Source organism: Moschus berezovskii, chromosome 7 (assembly GCF_049115385.1).
Source record: "Moschus berezovskii isolate FMDL1 chromosome 7, NW_MosBer_1.0, whole genome shotgun sequence".
Lineage (NCBI taxonomy): Eukaryota > Metazoa > Chordata > Mammalia > Artiodactyla > Moschidae > Moschus > Moschus berezovskii.
The window spans coordinates 3,278,506-3,297,144 of NC_142466.1; the positions used below are offsets into that span (position 1 = coordinate 3,278,506).

The 18,639-nt window shown below is 45.8% G+C and overlaps 1 protein-coding gene and 1 non-coding gene across 9 annotated transcripts in view; one reads left to right on the forward strand and one right to left on the reverse strand.

The window, feature by feature from the left end:
• The window catches only part of LOC129540269 (liprin-alpha-1-like), a 149,021-nt gene that overhangs the window by 63,017 nt on the left and 67,365 nt on the right, over positions 1-18,639 (reverse strand). For 2 of the 8 annotated variants that reach the window (XM_088837796.1, XM_088837795.1), the window contains exons 6-7: positions 11,333-11,515; positions 10,154-11,073 (exon numbers count right to left, since the gene is read on the reverse strand). The gene's annotated coding sequence lies outside the window, so the exon portion shown is untranslated. The other 6 variants (XM_088837800.1, XM_088837799.1, XM_088837803.1 and 3 more) reach the window with 5 other exon arrangements.
• LOC148777218 (U6 spliceosomal RNA) lies at positions 129-235 on the forward strand. Its single transcript, XR_016037946.1, has one exon. It is a non-coding gene; the product is annotated as a U6 spliceosomal RNA (small nuclear RNA).

Sequence of the window (18,639 nt, forward strand, 5' to 3'; positions counted from 1 at the left end):
GGTGTTTAATGGACGAGAACGTGAACATGTATTGAGTCCTTAATATATACCTGGCATGTAATCCTCACAACAGTCCCGCAAGGGAGGTATCATTATTCCCATTTTATAGATGAAGAAACTGAGGCTCGGTGCTCACTGTGGCAGCACATACACTTAAACAGGAATGATACAAAGAAGATTAGCATGGCCCCTGCTCAAGGATGACATGCAAACTGGGGAAGCATTTCATGTTTTTATGGCAGAAACCATCACAACATTGTAAAGCGATTTTTGATGCATGATACAGGATGCTCGGGGCCGGTGCACTGGGATGAACCAGAGGGATGGGGTGGGGAGGGAGGTGGGAGTGGGATTCAAGATGGGGAACACATGTACACCCAGGGCAGATCCATGTCAATGTATGGCACAACCAATACAATAATGTAAGTAATTAGTCTCCAATTAAAATAAATAAATTTTTAAAAAATTAAAAAGTATGAATAAAACGGGGACGATTTTTTAAAAATTGAGGCTCAGAGAGGTTAAGTAACTTATCTAAAGTCGCACTGCTTAGTGAAAGAGTCCCGGTCTGGGGCCCTGCACCTCCTCTCAGTGTCTGTTTTCTGTCTGAAATAAATCCTGCTTGCTTACTACCATGAAAAAACAAAAAAAACCCAGGTCTCTCAGACTGCAAAGCCCATATTCCATTGTTTAAAAAAATATATTGTTGTTTTACTGCTAAATTTTATTTATTTGGCTGCTTCAGGTCTTCACTGTGGCATGTGGAATCTAGTTCCCTGAGCAGGGATCAAACCCAGGCCCCCTACAATGGGACTTTCTTGGTTTCTAGACTACTGAGATCTTGCTTCCATGTGTAAATTGAGTACAATTTCCTAAAGAGATGGAAGGCAGGCTTTATATCCCAGTATGTGATTCATGGGGTCACAAAGAGTTGAACACTACTGAGCGACTGAACTGAACTGAATAGGGAACAAATTTGACTGGGAATGGTTGGTTTACCATCTAACACTGACATGTCATTTTCCCCTGCCTGGGCTCGGCTTCCCTCCATCCAGCTGGCTTTTCTTTCCTGGGCTTATTTCTTTCCTTTCCACCCTCTGCCCCCCTCCCCTCGCCTTGCAGGAGCAGAAACAAGAAGCTCTTCCTCTAATCTCCAGCCTGGCAGGTTTTCCCTCCCCTGGAGTCCAGGTGCCTGTAGCATTTGCTCCTTAGTGGCTTTCCCCCAAGGAGACAGCTCACTCCTTCTTCTTCCCAAAAAGGAATTGTGGGGCCAACTGTTAAGATTTTTTAAAAATATTTTTTTCATGTCTTTACTCAAGATGGGAAAAATCTCTGAAGTTTAAGGTGGCACCTGGCTGTCCTGTGGTGTTTATATTTTTTCAAGGCTTTGTTCTGTCTGGAATTTTATTATAATAACTACTGATGGGACTTCCTTAATGGTCTAGTGGTTAAGATTCTGAGCTTCCAATGCACGGGTTCACAGGTTCAATCCCTGGTCAGGGAATTAAGATTCCATATGCCACATGATGTGGCCAAAAAGCAAAACAATCACCACAACAAAAAACTAATGGGAATGAACATACCTTGATGTTTATATAATTTTAATAAATCACCTTCAAAATGATAAAGCATTAGTAATCAAATAGAGTTCACTCAGTCGTGTCCAACTCTTTGGGACCCCACAGACTGTAGCACGCGAGGCTCCTCTGTCCATAGGATTTTCCCAGGCAAGAATATTGGAGTGGGTTGTCATTTCCTCTCCCAGGGGAATCTTCCCAACCCAGGGATCAAACCCGTGTCTCCGGTATTGGCAGGTGGATTCTTTACCACTGAGCCACATGGGAAGGCTAGCTTCTATCAATGATTCACACCAAAAGGTGGTTCAATGAAGCAGCGATGATGAGGCAGTGCTAGAATTAAAAGGGGAATCAGGTACCCTTGAAACTCAAACCTAATAATAGTAGAAAACATCACCCACTCACAGCAGTATACACAGATCTGAAACTGTTTCCTTGAGAACGTTTCTGTTTGGGGGGATAATTCTATTATTTGAAGACTCTAAGTAATGACAGGCTAACAGTGATGATGCCTCAGTGACCTGATAGCCATGCCCTGGAGAGATAGCCGAGAGAGGGGTCCCCAACCTCCAGGATCTCATACCTGATGATCTGAGGTGGAGCTGATGTAATAATAATAGGAATTAAGTGCACAATAAATGTAATGCACTTGAATCATCCTGAAACCACCCCCCCTTCTCCAATTCATGGAAAAAATTCTCTTCCATGAAACTGGTCCCTGGTGCCAAAAAGTTTGGGGATATTCAAAGGAATATTCTTTGTCTTTCACACCTGCGCTGTTTTTCTTCTAACCACCCCATCCCACAAAGCTTTACCTGTTCGGAGTGTCACACGTCCCTTCCTGTGAGGGGCAGGGTGCCCGCCAGTGCTCAGGCCTCAGGGCCCCCCTGGGCGCTGCTGGTCTGTCCTTCTCATCCTGGCTGTGTGAGGTGTTCCCCTAAGGTTTTCCTGCTACACTGTTTTTCTAGTTCCTCTTGAATCTTCCTAGACAAACCTGCCTAAATGATGCAAGAACTATCTAATGAATATGTTACTTTCTCCAGTTTAATCACACCTGGGTTGTGTCTGCCACACTCTCTCCACAGCTGCACTTGTCGTTTCTGTTTCGTTTTCAGCTTTTTATTTTACACTGGAGTACAGCCGATTAGCAACATTGTGATGACTTCAGGTGGGCAGCAAAGGGACTCAGACATATGTACACATGTACCCATTCTCCCCCAAACCCCTCTCCCATCCAGGCTGCCACATAACATTAAGCAGAGTTCCCTGTGCTGTACAGGAGGTCCTTTATTATCCATTTTATTGTCAGGTTTTATTTACTCCTTACTTTCCTTATGTCCCCTAAATGAGTTTCCTCAAAACCCAGTTCCTCTCATCTCAGGCCCCATAGCTAGTGTTCCATTTTCACAGTCAGCTTGCCTCACGTAGGAGGCTGCTCCTCTCCTCTTAGGGAGGGTGGTGGGCGGTGGGACACACTGGTGCAGTGAGGGAGGGTGCCTTCGCCACCTGCAGCCTGCAGCCCAAACAGCCACAAGGCTCCCCAGTGGCGCAGTGGCACAGACGCTGCCTGCCAATACAGAAGACGCAGGAGACTTGGGTTGGATCCCTGGGTCTGACAGATCTCCTGGAGTAGGAAATGGCCCACTGCAGTATTCTTGTCTGGAAAACTGCATGGAAAGGAGGAGCCTGGCAGGCTACAGTCCATGGGGTTGCAAAGAGTCAGACAAGACTGAGCACATCCCAGCTCACTTGTGGAGGGTTTAATTATGCCTTAATGCTCGTTATCATAATTAAGCAGAAATAGTGATTCTAATTAGCACATTTGCAGAAACCACACCAGTATGCTTCCCTGGTGGCTCAGATGGTAAAGAACCTACCTGCAATGCAGGAGACCCAGGTTTGATACCTGGGTTGGAAGATCCCCTGGAGAAGTAAATGGCAACCCACTCCAGTGTTCTTGCCTGGAGAATTCCATGGACAGAGAAGCCCGGCAGGCTACAGTCCACAGGGTCGCAAAGAGTCAGACATGACTGAGCAAATAACAAACACAAGTAGATCCATATAATCGCACACTTCACCTACTCATAGCTTAATGGTGTTCCATCCTTGTTTCCTTTGCCCTGCTTTTCCTTTCAGCTTGAATGAGCACAACTTTTGAAGTCTTTAATTTATGACTATTTTAACTTATGCAAGTCCTGCTAGAGGGTGACAGATGGTCAATGTCAAAAACCCAGAGGGAGGGTTTCTGTTTAGCCTTTGATTTTTGTTTTGCTTTTTAAGCCAGAGAAATGTCCAATTGTGCTCATAGTTTGTCGGAGAATGTGATGGCACCCCACTCCAGTACTGTTGCCTGGAAAATCCCATGGACGGAGGTGCCTGATAGGCTGCAGTCCATGGGGTGGCTGAGAGTCAGACATGACTAAGAGACTTCACTTTCACTTCTCACTTTCATGCATTGGAAAAGGAAATGGCATCCCACTCCAGTGTTCTTGCCTGGAGAATCCCAGGGACGGAGGAGCCTGGTGGGCTGCCATCTATGGGGTCTCACAGAGTCGGACACGACTGTTGCTTTCCAGGCTCCCGTGTCCATGGGATTCTCCAGGCAAAAATACTGGAGTGGGCTGCTGTGCCCTCCTCCATGGGATCTCCTGACCCAGGGATCAAACCTGAGTCTCCTGCATTGACAGGGGTATTCTTTATCACTGAGCCACCAGGAAGCCCTCACATGAACCTACAGTTGGGCAAAATCATCTACCACAAAGCCTATTTTATAATAAAGTGTTGACTACTACACCTGGAGAAGGGAATGGCAACCCACTCCAGTATTCTTGCCTGGAGAGTTCCATGGACAGAGGAGCCTGGTGGGCTACAGCCCATGGGGTTGCACAGAGTTGGACACAACTGACGCGACTTAGCACGTGCACAAGCACACTGAACTTGAAAACCAGAATGGCTGTCTGGGTACTGATGGTTTTAGTGTATTTGGCCTGTACTCTTGTGACCAAGTGGCTAACTGGGAGCTGTGGCTCACTGGCTGCCCAGCACTAAAAATGAGTATCCTACTGCACATGGCTAGCCACCCCTCCCAAAAAATCCAGATACAAAATTTAAAGTATGGTTTCCACTGAACATCTATTACTTTTGCATCACTATAAAGCCAAAAAGTTGCTAAGCCAAAGCATCTTAAGCCACGGACTGCCCAAACAAACTTAAGGGAAGACACCTGGGCAGTCAGCCTCCCCCACAGTTTCTGCAGCAGCTCATTAGTGATTAAGACTCCAGGACCAGAAACAAACCTTTGCGTTCACAATTAGAGATAAAGCAATACAAGGAAATATCTCTGAGAAGGGGGAATATAGAGGGTTAAAGTCCTCTGTGTGTGTTCTCAGTCACTCACTCTTGTCTGACTCTTTGCTGAGCCCGCTAGTCTCCTCTGTCCATGGAATTTTCCAGGCAAGAATACTGGGATGAGGGGCCATTTCCTATTCCAAGGGATCTTCCCGACCCAGGGATCAAACCTGTGTCTTTTGGTCTCCTGCACTGGCAGGTGGATTCTTTACCACTAGCACCACCTGGCAAGCCCCAGTTAAAGTTTTGCTAATATGTAAATAATTGATATGATTGGAAAGGAAAAGTGGATAGGAGGACCTGGAAAAAAAAAAGAGTGTCAGAGACAGGAAGCGCATGCCGAAGTAATCTGGGGCATGCCGAACAAACGCTCAGGTTACACACAATCTTCCCCAGTGATGACCCCAAACCAGTCCCAAGATTAGTGACTGATCAAAGATGAGAACATGAGAGCTGGCCAAAATCAAAAGAAAGGTTAGCAACTGAAGGAGCTGTTATCAGAGTCTAAATCTCTGTTTTTCTTCTTTAGTCCATTAGAGAAGAGAAAACAGGGAAGTTTGGGGCTACTTGTATTTTATACGCTACTGCATTTCACCAATAGATATTTGCTAGTTATTATCAAGTAATCAGAATTTTATAATACTTTAGTTTTAATCATTAAATACATTGACCACCTAAAAAGGCATATGAAGTAAAAATGTATTTTTGACAAGCCTTATGATAAGTCAACTTCTTTATAATCATAGGATCTTTTTTTTTTTTTTAATTATTTGGAGTACTTCTTGATTAAAACCATTCACTGTGGGATTTCCTTGGAAGTCCAGTGACTAAGAATCCGCCAGTGCAGGGGATATGAGTTCCATCCCTGGTCTGGGATGATTCCACATGCTGCAAGGCAAGTAAGCCTGAGAGCCACAACTACTGAGCCCACACGCCACAGCGACTGAAGCCCAAGCAGCCTAGAGCCTGTGCTCTGCAACAAGAGAAGCCACTGCAGTAGGGAGACCGCGTACTGCAAGTAGAGAGGGGTGGTCCCATGCTCACAACAACTAGAGAAAGCCAGCACACAGCAACGAAGACCCAGCTCAGCCATAAACAAATAAAAAGAATCTGGCTTCTAATGCAAGGGAACAGGGTTGATACCTGCTCGGGGAACTAAGATCCCACATGCCACAACTAGAGGAAGCCTGTGTGCTGCAACAAAGGCCCAGTGCAGCCAAAACAAAGAATTTTAAATAAAAGAAACCTATTCGCTGTTACCAGATCTATTCAGTGCTCATGAATCACACTGTGGACACTATCATTCAAGGGGGAGGGGGGACTCTAAAATGGAAAAAAAAAAATCAGAAACCTTAACTTACAAATAAGTGAATAAAATGTATTCGTGGATGAATGTTCCCAGATTTCCTCTTGGCCTGTTTCTGCACAGTCCATATTTCCAACTAACATAAAATGAGACTTCTTTCCTTTGGGGATGGACTATTAGAATGATAGAGAAGCCAGACCAGAGTGGCGAGGGCCAGGAGAAGGACCAGCCCACGATGCTGCGGTGATCTATAAAACAAGGAGCCAGTGGGGGCATATGGAGACAGGGAGCTGCAGGGTTTTGGCTTGTAGGTAGTTCGTGGCAGTTCAGGCTGTAACTGCCTTTCCAGCAGTTATACAGTGTGAGAGAACTGGGGAATGAAGAAAGGGGATCTGGTAAGTAGTGTTATGAGTTCTGAATTGGATCCCCTGTGATTTTTCTTTGAGAGACAACATGAAAATTGGTATTCATCTGTAAAATTACTTTGGGTAGTGCAACATGCTACTCTGTAGAAACTGAGCTACATGGGGACCCAGGATGATTAGGGTTATGAAAAAATTCGTATGGGATATAATCATCACTACAGTAAATCAGAAATAACCCCAAATGCCTCACAATAGTGAATCAGCTCAGCAACATGATGAGAGAAAATATGGCATTGAGGATGCATGGGGGCTTTGGGAGTGAGGCCATTCAGTGTCTCACTAAGAATCTCTTAATTTCTTCATTTACACATTGAGAATAATTATGTCTAAATTTAGAGTTACTGGGAAGATTAAATAAATGAAAATAATGTATAAAATTCCTAGAAGAGTGTATGACTCATTGTACTCATGGTAGCTAATATTATAAACAGCGGTCCCCAACCTTTTTGACACCGGGGACCAGTTTCATAGAAGAGAATTTTTCCACAGACTGGGGGAGCAGGCAGGGAGGGATGGCTTCGGGGTGATTCAAGTGCATTACGTTTTGTTGTAGTTCAGTTGCTCAGTCATGTCCAACTCTTTGCAACTCCATGGGCTGCAGCATGCCAGACTTCCCTGTCCTTCGTCATCTCCTGGAGCTGGCTCAAACTCATGTTCATTGAGTCAGTGATGTTTTCCTACCATCTGGTCCTCTGTTGTCCCCTTCTCCTCCTGCCTTTAATCTTTCCCAGCATCAGTCTTTTCTAATGAGTCAGCTCTTCGCATCTGGTGGCCAAAGTATGGAGTTTCAGCTTCAGCATCAGTCCTTCCAATGAATATTCAGGACTGACTTCCTTTCGGATGGACTGGTTTGATCTCCTTGCAGTTCAAGGGACTCTCAAGAGTCTTCTCCAACACCACAGTTTAAAACCATCAGTTCCTCATCGCTCAGCCTTCTCTATAGTCCAACTCTCACATCCATACTTGAAACTGGAAAAACTACAGCATTACATTTATTGTGCACTTTATTTCTAATGTGAGGCCACTGCTGATCTGATGGGAGGTACCAATGAGTCTGTGGCCCAGAGGTTGGGGACCCCTGTTATAAAATATCTTAGTGATGTTAAAAATAATAAGCATGAGGGATAAATCATTAGATATACAATAATTAAATTACAAAGCATAAAGTTACCATGTTTGTACATTAACAAGTACAGGAAGCATATTTTGAAGAATTGAGGTCAGCTCAATTATTTTCATGATGCCCAGAAAAAGAGAACAGGCTCAGATTGAAGAACAGTGATTTAGAATCAATATAAAAGAATATTAGGATTATAAAGCGCTGAAGAAATCTATAAAAGAAAACATTCAAACCTTTTCCTCTAGAGATTAAAAAGATAATTACATTGGTTTCTCATTTATTTCCCTGATTATAACGGTCAAAGATAATTTATATTTGGCTTTGATAGCAGTGGCAAGCCATTCCAGTACTCTTGCCTAGAAAATCCCATGGATGGAGGAGCCTGGTAGGCTGCAGTCCGTGGGGTCGCTAAGGGTCGGACACGACTGAGCGACTTCACTTTCACTTTTCACTTTCACACATTGGAGAAGGAAATGGCAACCCACTCCAGGGTTCTTGCCTGGAGAATCCCAGGGACCGGGGAGCCTGGTCGGACACCACTGAAGTGACTTAGCAGCAGCAGCAGGTGTTCTTTGCCTCGGGGGTTTCTCCTTTCTAATTGTGTTTATTTAGTCTAATAGAAAATGAATTTGCATTCCTTGAACTTCTACCAGTTGAAGGTGGGTAGATGACTGAGAAGAATGCTTAAAAGCTGGGGAAATCCCCTTGGAATTTAAAAGGTGCTGGGAATAATCCAAAAAGTAGATAATCCATGGAAGAATTAACTGTACATGAATTTGGTAATTGCCCAGTATCTTTCTCTTTTTTTAAAAAAATTCTAAATTGAAGCACTGTTATTTTACAGTGTTTTAGGTATATAGCATAGTGATTCAAACACACACACACACACACACACATATTCTGTTTTAGGTTCTTTTCCACTGTAGGTTATTATAAGATATTGGATATAGCTCCTTGTGTCATATAGTACGTTCCTGTTTTTTTTTCAAATCTATTTTATATATAGTAGTATATAAAAGGTCCATCTAGTCAAAGCTATGGTTTTTCCAGTCATGTACGGATGTAAGAGTTGGACTGTAAAGAAAGCTGAGCACTGAAGAATTGATGCTTTTGAACTGTGGTGTTGAAGACTCTTGCGAGTCCCTTGGACTGCAAGGAGATGAAGACGGATTCTAGCAAAGAGGCTTCGGAGTAGGCTGATATCACCTACTAAGGGGTGGCGCCCTCTCCCTTTTTGACCCTGGAGGAGACTTTCTGTACATGTGCAGTTGGGAAGGTCGCCTTGATTTCCAGAGTGAGAACCATGTGGTTTCTTCACCTCTTATCTGGGCAGGCTCAGCTCCTTCTCACTCCTGCTATTACCTTCATCTTAGAGTCTCTGTCCACAGGGGGACAGACTCCAGCTCTCAGCCTGGGGCCCACTACCTCAGAGTGGCATACGTGGAGGGGTGTGGAAGCTCCATGCTGTCTCTCCACACCTCGCACTGGACATCTCACCCATCTGGTTCCTCCTGTGTTACCTCGTTTTATACTAAACCAGTGATCTGGAGGCTCCATATGAAGACAGTGACATCAGATAATGGAAGGGGACCCTTGATGTGCACTTCCCCAACAATCAGTGATGTTGACCAATCTGTTCAGGTACCTGTTGGTCATCTGACTATCTTCTTTGAAAATATGTCAGTTTGGATCCTAGAACACCCAGCACCACGGGTGCGCTCTGCTGCTGCTCAGTGTTCTCCAGTCAGATTCCCTGGATGGGCAGGAACCGAGGCCGAGTTATTTGCTTTCCTGCTGAAGTGAGGCAGAAGAATGAGCTGGTGGGGCCCCTTGACTGGAGGCTCAGGTCAGACAGAACGGCCAAACAACCATATTCCCTGGCCAGATGGGACCCCCAGCAAAGCCACTGGCTGGGATGTCTGCTCCCGCACATGTTAAGTGGGAACATGGTTCACAGAGGGCCGCAAGCAGGTCCCTGCAAGCCTGGCACCCTGTGTCTATTTGATCCCTGATGGTGGAGCCCTGCCACTCCCTCAAGTAATTTCTTTGAGGCAAGACCCAAACAGACCTCCCCGGAAGCATGTTCCACAATGCTGAGAAAGCAGGGTGTCCATTTGGGGTTCTCTTTTTGCCTGCCAGAGAAACTAGGTGGGGGGGGGCGAGGATGGGGGGGCTATGACAGCCTGGGGGAGGAACAGCGTGGTCAGACTGTACTTGCTCCTTCTGCCTTCAAATGTGGTCCTCCGCAGTCTCTGTGGTCCAGATGGGTGCTTCAACCTCACCCCTACGGCCTACGAGTTTCTCTGTGGAAAGATATTAATTGATCCTCCTGAGGGCTGAAGTAGCTTGAGGCATTGCTCCATCTTTATGAACTTACCTTGGGGAAGATGCTGCTGCAGGTCCAGCTGGGGCACTGGGGCAAGCTCTTAATGGCACAAAAAGTTCGGCTGGTGATGGCAGGATCTGCTAGCATTGGAGGGTCTCCTCTCAGGTGATGGGGCGGGTCCTGTGGCTCACTAGAGGGAAAAGGCCACTGGTGGCAGTAGCTGTGGGGAGTCCTCACTGGTGTGAGCCGTCCTGGAGGCCACCATTTTCTCACCAAGACCTGCCCCACCCAGCAGCCTTGTTGTTGTTGTTGTTTAGTCACTAAGTTGTGTCTGACTGTTTACAACCTCATGGATGCAGCACACCAGGCTCCCTTGTCCTTCACTATCTCCCAGAGTTGGCTCAAATTCATGTCCTCTAAATTGGTGATGCCATCCAACCATCTTATCCTCTACTGCCCCCTTCTCCTCCTGCCTTCAATCTTTCCCAGCATCAGGGTCTTTTATAATGAGTCAGTTCTTTGCATCAGGTGACCAAAATATTGGAGCTTCAGCATCAGTCCTTCCAATGAATATTCAGGGTTGATTTCCTTTGGGATTGACTGGTTTGATCTCCTTGCAGCCCAAGGGTCTCAAGAGTCTTCTCTGACACCACAAATCGAAAGCATCAATTTTGTAGCCCCTCAAGCCACTCCAGTACTCTTGCCTAGGAAATCCCATGGACGGAGAAGCCTAGTGGGCTGCAGTCCATGGGGTCGCTACGAGTCAGACATGACTGAGCGACTTCACTTTCACTTTCACACATTGGAGAAGGAGGTGGCAACCCACTCCAGTGTTCTTGCCTGGAGAATCCCAGGGACGGGGGAGCCTGGTGGGCTGCCGTCTATGGGGTCACACAGAGTCGGACACGACTGAAGTGACTTAGCAGAGATGTATACTCAGTAGGTCCGATGTGGGGCCCAGGAATCTGAATCTGAAAGCACACATGATTCTGATGCCTGTGGCCTGAGGACCACACTTAGAAAAACATTCCTACACATCATAGATTCTCGAACCCATTAGGCAGCAAGCACATCTTCTGTATCACAGAAGCACAAATAAGCAGGTGATGATGAGTTATTTTCAATAATTCTTGAGATTTTTTTTCCCTTTCCCCTTTGTCCCCGAATCCTTGGCTCTGCAGCAGCTTGCCTGTGCTGTGGGGTGGGCACGTGGGAAGTGTGGACACCTACCAGCCAGCCTGGTGGGTGCAGCTCAGCTCCGGGGAAGGACAGGGCAGTTCTGAGTCACCTTTCCTAATGAGCATCGCTTGTTGACTGACTGGAGGGAAGGAGCTCATTATTCATGTTTGGCCCAGGGCCTTCTCTCTTGATTGCAAAGGAACAGAGGCCCCGCAGCTTCCTCCATGTTCACATCTGTGGGGAAAAAAGTGGAAAGATCATCCAAGCAACACTTTAGTTCACCCTTCTCATTGAAAAGAGATTAGCTGGAAGGAAGCTTATGAGGCTGTTTGGCAGAGAATTTTCACACTTGATCTATTCCTTTCTTCCTCCATCCATTACCCCTTGCCCAGCCCACCTTGATCCTTTGAATAGGGACATTGTCTGCTCCAAGTCATCCAAAACAAAGCCTCTGTTCTTTTGAGCAATTCCTGCCCCTCCACTCCAGCCCCCAGATGCTTCAGAAACGTAACCCCTAAGAAAACAGCATGAGGTTAAAGAATATCATGTCAGTATCCCTATTCCTGTAAAAGGGCTGGCCTAAATCCAGAAACTTCATTTCTCATGTTGTCCTTGTTTCAAAATCCTACAGTACATTTTTGTCTCTTGGTAGAACTCTCAAATAAAGCCCCTAGAGCCAAACATATTTGGAGTTAAAAATTAAGTTGGGAAACACGGTGGAATTTGTGGAGCTCAACTCCGAAGTGCCTTCCTGGACCAGCCACAGCCAGCACTTTAAGTTGATGGTTTCAACGTAAACAACCTTCTTTAATCATGAGACGGCTCTGTACAGAGGCATAGGGGAGGTTCTTCCCTCCCCAGAAGAGGAAGGTTCACTTCATCCTGGCTCCTGGTTCTATAGCCCACAGGGACTGGAAATGAGAGAAGCCTTAGCTCCTCTTCCTGCAGCCTTGGCTTCAGTTCTCCATCCTTTGCACCCAGGACTCCTACTGGCCCCTGGACAACTTCTGGGCTCACCTTGTATCGATTCAAAAATGTCTGTTTTCATCAGTGGGAGTCCCTTCACTAGGTCTTGAGACATGAGTATTTGCTAAGGTAACACTGCTCAGGGGGTTGGCTCCAATCTGATGTCATTCTAGAATGGATCCCATCATCACGTTTGAAGACCACGGTGCTCCCTTTGAACGTGGGGCATAAGGTTAGATGAGAGAGAAGCTGGGGTGGCGAGGGGAATGCCCATCTTCCTTTCTTTCCTTGCAGCTCTTTTTGCCCATTTCTCCATGTTTCTGCCTCGTGGCATCTTTCTCTTTGCTTTTGCTCCTCTGAAGCTCTCTATTTAAGGCTTCCCTGGTGGCTCAGTGTTATTTAAAGAATCCACCTGCCAAGCAGGAGCCTCATGTTTGATCCCTGGGTTGGGAAGATTCCCAGAAGGAAATGGCAACCCACACCCGTATTTTTGTCTGGAAAATCCCATGGATAGAGAAACCCGGTGGGCTACAGCCCAGGGGGTCACAAAAGAATCGGACACAACTGAGTGACTAAGCAACAACAGTCTTGTTTAAACCAGGAGATCTTATTTTGGCTGCACCACTCAGCTTGTGGGATCTTAATTCCCTAAGGAGAGTTGAACCTGGGATATGGCGGTGAAAACCCAGAATCCTAACCACTAGGCCACCAGGAAACTCCATTAAACCAGGAGTTCTGAACCTATGGTTCATGGATCCCTTGAATATACAAGAATACGTCTATTTTATGGGGAAAAGCCCACAGTTTTCACATTGTCAAAGTGGACTGAGAAAAAAGAACAGTCATTCTCAACTTCTCCTTTCTCTGCCTTCAACTTCTCCTTCGCGCTGCCCCCTTGGGTTCTGGCTCTTGTGCTGCTGTGACTCTTCCTCCCTGAGCCATGGCTCCCGTTTCTTCTCTCATGTGCTCATATGCTGAGTCGCTCAGTCATGTCTGACTCTTTGTGGCCCCATGGACTGTAGCCCGCCAGGCTCCTCTGTCCGTGGGATTCTCCAGGCAAGAATACTGGAGTGGGCTGCCACGCCCTCCTCCAGGGGATCTTCCTGACCCAGGGATCAAATCCCTGTCTCTTTTGTCCCCTGCTTTGGCAGGCAAGTTCTTTACCACTAGCGCCATCTGGAAAGCCCTTCTTCTCTCCTACCTTCTCTCTTTCTCTTTCTGTCTTTGGCTTATTGCCCCATGCCATCCTTTCTTTTTTTTCCTGAAAATAGGGTATAATAAAAAGTGAATACTAATAATTGTCACATATTGGACAGTGTTCAGTAAATGAAGGTTTAATTTCCCTAGTTATGTTCTTAATTTTAAAAGCCACTGAACTGGATATTTTTCTCTAAAAAAAAAAAAAAAAATTCACGAGGGGTAATTGCTGGCTACTTTTTTTAAAAGTCATCTGTGATGGTTCATTCTACCCACTGTGAGCCCTCAACTGTGAATGAGAGCACAGCTTCCTGCCCGCGGTCTAATCAAACATTGGGAGGGCAATTGCGCCCCCTAGTGTCACAGTTTTAGATTTCATGTTGGGTTAGATGAGGAAGTCACCTCCAAAGGCAAGAAATCTAATTATTTAATAGAATTTGAATCTATGAGCAGGATTGCTTTCAGCAGCTTGCTGGTCTATCCAAACTGGGGGGCTTCACAGAGAAAGAGGCAGAGGGAACAGGGAAGGGTCTGACTCTTTGTCATCGGAGCAATACAAGACACCTCAACCATTAGATAGAGTGGATCTTTGTCCTTAAAGAGTACAGACTGCAATCCCACCTTCTGGTGTTTTGATGTTTTGAGATATTAACATTCCAGTATTTTGCTGGCATAATGCTACCATTATGGTAATGTAAAAAATCTTAAATGCATCTTGAGATATATTTAGAGAGTTAGACACTGCATTAATTTTCAAATGATAAAGTTTACTCATCTGGAAAGTGTTCTTTTATGCCTGTATAACATTCAAGAAGAGAAAGAAAATCAACTGACAGAAAATCTCTTACAAGAATGAGTCTCCATTTTCAGACTTCAGAAATTTCATTTCTCATATTATCCCAAGAGAAGGAAATGGCAACCTACTCCAGTATTCTTGCCTGGAAAACCCCAAGACAGAGAAACCTGGTGGGCTACAGTCCACGGGATGACAAAGAGTCGGATACGACTTAGTGACTATTCCTGCTTCAAACCCCCTAAAGTACCTTTTTCTTGGAACTCTTAGATAAAGAACTCTAGAATAAAAACACAAGAGCCATGTTTATCTGTTTGGAGTTAAAAAATAAGTTGGAAGATAAGGTGGAATTTGTGGAGCTTAATTCCAGAGTACCTTCCTTGGACCAGCCCCAGATGACACCCCAAGGAAAGGAAAGAAGCCTGGGGCAAAGGTCAGCATTAGACACTTCAGGTGGAAGGTTTCAACATAGATATCCACCTTCTTTAACCATGAGACTGCGCTACACAGAAGTGCAAAGGGAGGTTCCTCCCTCCCCAGAATTCTATAGTGTCCAAATGTAAAATCGTTGTTGTTCCCCAGGCGTTCATCTTGTTCCTTTGTAATGTGCAAAACTGAGATCCATCTGGGGATGGGAGAAAGATAGCATCCATGGGAGCCTCAGGGGCCAAGGGAGGAGATGGTTATGAAGGTGAAAAACAACGATGGTGTTAGAGGCTGTTGTCAAAATGCTCCTACATCAAAGCAGTTGCACCGAACTCTCAGACTAGTAAAATACTCAGTTACCAAGGCACTGGGAGGGAACCATATAGGGGCAGTTTATACTGATTGCAGGCCAAGCAGTGGGAAGAAATGAACTTAGCATCTCATCCTTTTTAAGGGATATGGGATGAGGTGGTGTGAGATGGGAGTGGGAACCAACAATTACTGAGCACCTACCGTATGCCACTCGCTGCCTCTCATTTAACCTTCAAAACAGCTCTGGGTGGTAGGTAGTATTAGCCCTAGTTTTCAAGAATCGAGAACTGAGAATCAGGTTAAACGGCATGATTTTTTCATGTTCCTATGATGAATTTTCTGAAGTATCCCACAATAACTCCCTGCAAAGCTGAATCAAAGGTGTGGTCAGCTGTAGTTGTCCAGACATCACTCTCTAAGGACTCTCCATCCTTGCAGGAATATAGTAACGTGGAGAAGTTAATTCCACTCCCACCCCTGCCCCGCCCAGCACTTTCTCTTAGAGAGAATAGAATAAAAAGCTGTAAGGAATAGTCGATGGGCTTCTGGCAGTGAAAGGGAGTTATAACCCCTGGCTCCTAGCCGTCCTTGTGGAGAAGGCAGCGACTAACTCATGTCTCTGGTTTGCTGAGGTGATAGGCAAGGTTAGAGACAGCCGAAGGTTTGGGACCGCGCAGGAAGGGCGGAGCTGCTGCCACCAGAAGGCGCCCTTCGCTCCTTCCTGCACCCCAGACCCGTCCACACCCACCGCGCAGCTCTAGCCCCAGCCTGGTCTCCACCCGCATCTCTTTCCTTTCTCCAGTTTTTCTCTTTCTCCCTGCTCCTGCTCCTCTCTCTGAGGATCATAAGGTGGCAATGAAGGAAACCTCCTGGAGCTGCTTTTCCACCGCTAGGCACTTTGTTGTTGTGTCTATCCATGGAGGTCGTTTGACAATTTTATGTGACCTTCACTTTGGGTAAATCTCTTCAGTCCTTAATAACAACGTTGCTGGAAATTGTTTCACCAGGGGGAAAATAGCAAGCCCACCATACTATAATTACAACAGGCCTTGCTTTTTAACTTTTAGAGTGACAGCTAGTTAAAAAGTCAATTTCTGGGTGATCACGTAAATGTGCGTCTAAATTAATGGGAAAGGTGTTAACAAAATCTAGCCTTTTTCCAAATTCCTTTTAAAAACGAAACAGTCCAGAATGTTGTAGAAAACAGGTGGGTCTTTTCCCCACATGACAAGAGGAAAGATAGAAGTGGCAAGATTGGGAAGAGAGAGGGGGTCACACAGAGGGTTGGGGTAGGAAAAGAAGTAGGAAGATAAGGAAGATACAGTGGGAGGAGGGCATGGAGTTTGACCTGAGGAAAAGAGGGTGAAAAAGTGATGAAGAGAAAAGGGAAAGAAAAGTGGCATAATGGTTCCTGTATTACGTGCCCGGAATGACTTAAGTGGGTAGAAAGTAAAGACTGGGTGTTAGCACCTTAAGTTTTCCTTGCCTATGAGGTGAGGGGGAAATCCAGGAAAAGAGTCCTAGAGAAACTGCTAACTCCGCTGTCTTTCTCAGAGCATGTGCTCATCTTCTAGACCCACAGCAGGCGAAACTGCAGAAGGAAGGTCTAAATCTGTTCCCCTCACAAGGTGAGTGTGCTTCCATCTGCCAGGCTGTCTGCTTGCTTTTCACGTCTCCCCAAATCATCTGCTAACAGCACTCATCATCTGCCATCCTGGCACGAGCCCAAGAAGATGCAGCTAAATTAGAATGTGGGGGAGAGGAGGAGAGCACGGCTAGTTTTCTGCTCTGGAATTTGTGGTAATTCATGAGTCACTGCTGCTGTTTAGTCGCTCAGTCATGTCCGACTCTTTGAGACCCCATGGATTGTAGCCCACCAGGCTCCTCTGTTCATGGGATTCTTCAGATAAGAATACTGGAGTGGGTTGCCCTTTCCTTCTCCAGGGGATCTTGAGGCCTTTGGAGGTCAGGAAAACTGAGATCCTATAGAAAAGGATTCAGGGTTTTGTGCTGGGCTTGCCCAGTCTCTCCTCATTCCCTTTGACCTGGTTGGTGCACTTCTGAACATCAGCAGATTTTTGTGGGACAGTTTTGGGATTCAGTTGAAATGAATGCTCCTCCAAGATAAGACTCTTTAGTTCACTTTTGGTGGTCTTGAGTTTATTTCTTTTTCGATTCAAACAACAACTATTTGTTGCATGACTTCCACATGCCAGAGCAGGAAACAGGGTGGATTGAAAGATCCCTGCAGTCTCACAGAGATTCTCTTCTCACAGAGCAGGACCGGCAGTAACCAAAGAAATAAACAAGAAATCTATCAGCAAGTAACATGAGCTACACAGATAATTACAAGAAGTGGCTGTAATAGTGAGTGACTGGGTGGTCTTCTGGCATGGGTCGTCTGAGCTGGTGGCATCACTCGGAGTACCAGAGGCCCCTGCCCTGCCAAGATATGAGGGGACACATTGCAGGCTGATGCAAAGGCCCCAGCCCAGGACTAACCTTGGAACATATGAGGAACAGAGACAAGGCTCACTTGTCCTGAGCCCAGTGAATGAGCAGAGAGGTGTGGGGTGAGTTGGAAAGACAGTGGAGGGTAGGGGGGATCACTGAGGCTTTTCTGACTCAAAAGAAGGAATTTGGAATTTTTTTTCCAAGTTCGGTGGGAAATCATTGGAAAGCTTAAGCTTAGGGATAATTTGATCTGGTCTATATTGTCACCCTGCTTATTTAACTTATATGCCGAGTAGATCATGAGGAACGCTGGGCTGGAAGAAGCACAAGCTGGAATCAAGATTGCCAGGAGAAATATCAATAACCTCAGATATGCAGATGACACCACCCTTATGGCAGAAAGTGAAGAGGAACTCAAAAGCCTCTTGAGGAAAGTGAAACAGGAGAGTGAAAAGGTTGGCTTGAAGCTCAACATTCAGAAAACAAAGATCATGGCATCTGGTCCCATCACTTCATGGGAAATAGATGGGGAAACAGTGTCAGACTTTATTTTTTTGGGCTCCAAAATCACTGCAGATGCTGATTGCAGCCAGGAAATTAAAAGCCGCTTACTCCTTGGAAGGAAAGTTATGACCAACCTAGATAGCATATTGAAAAGCAGAGACATTACTTTGCCAACCAAGGTCCATCTAATCAAGGCTATGGTTTTTCCCGTGGTCATGTATGGATGTGAGAGTTGGACTGTGAAGAAAGCAGAGCGCGGAAGAATTGATGCTTTTGAACTGTGGTGCTGGAGAAGACTCTTGAGAGTCCCTTGGACTGCAAGGAGATCCAACCAGTCCATTCTAAAGGAGATCAATCCTGGGTGTTCACTGGAAGGACTGATGCTAAAGCTGAAACTCCAATACTTTGGCCACCTCATGCGACGAGTTGACTCACTGGAAAAGACTCTGATGCTGGGAGGGATTGGGGGCAGGAGGTGACGGAGACGACAGAGAATGAGATGGCTGGTTGACATGACCGACTCGATGGACATGAGTTTGAGTTAACTCCGGGAGTTGGTGATGGGCAGGGAGGCCTGGCGTGCTGTGATTCATGGGGTCGCGAAGAGTCAGACACGACTGAGCGACAGAACTGAACTGAACTGAACTGATATTGGCTCAGATGGTAAAGAATTTGCCTGCAATGAAAATTCAATCCCTGGGTCGGG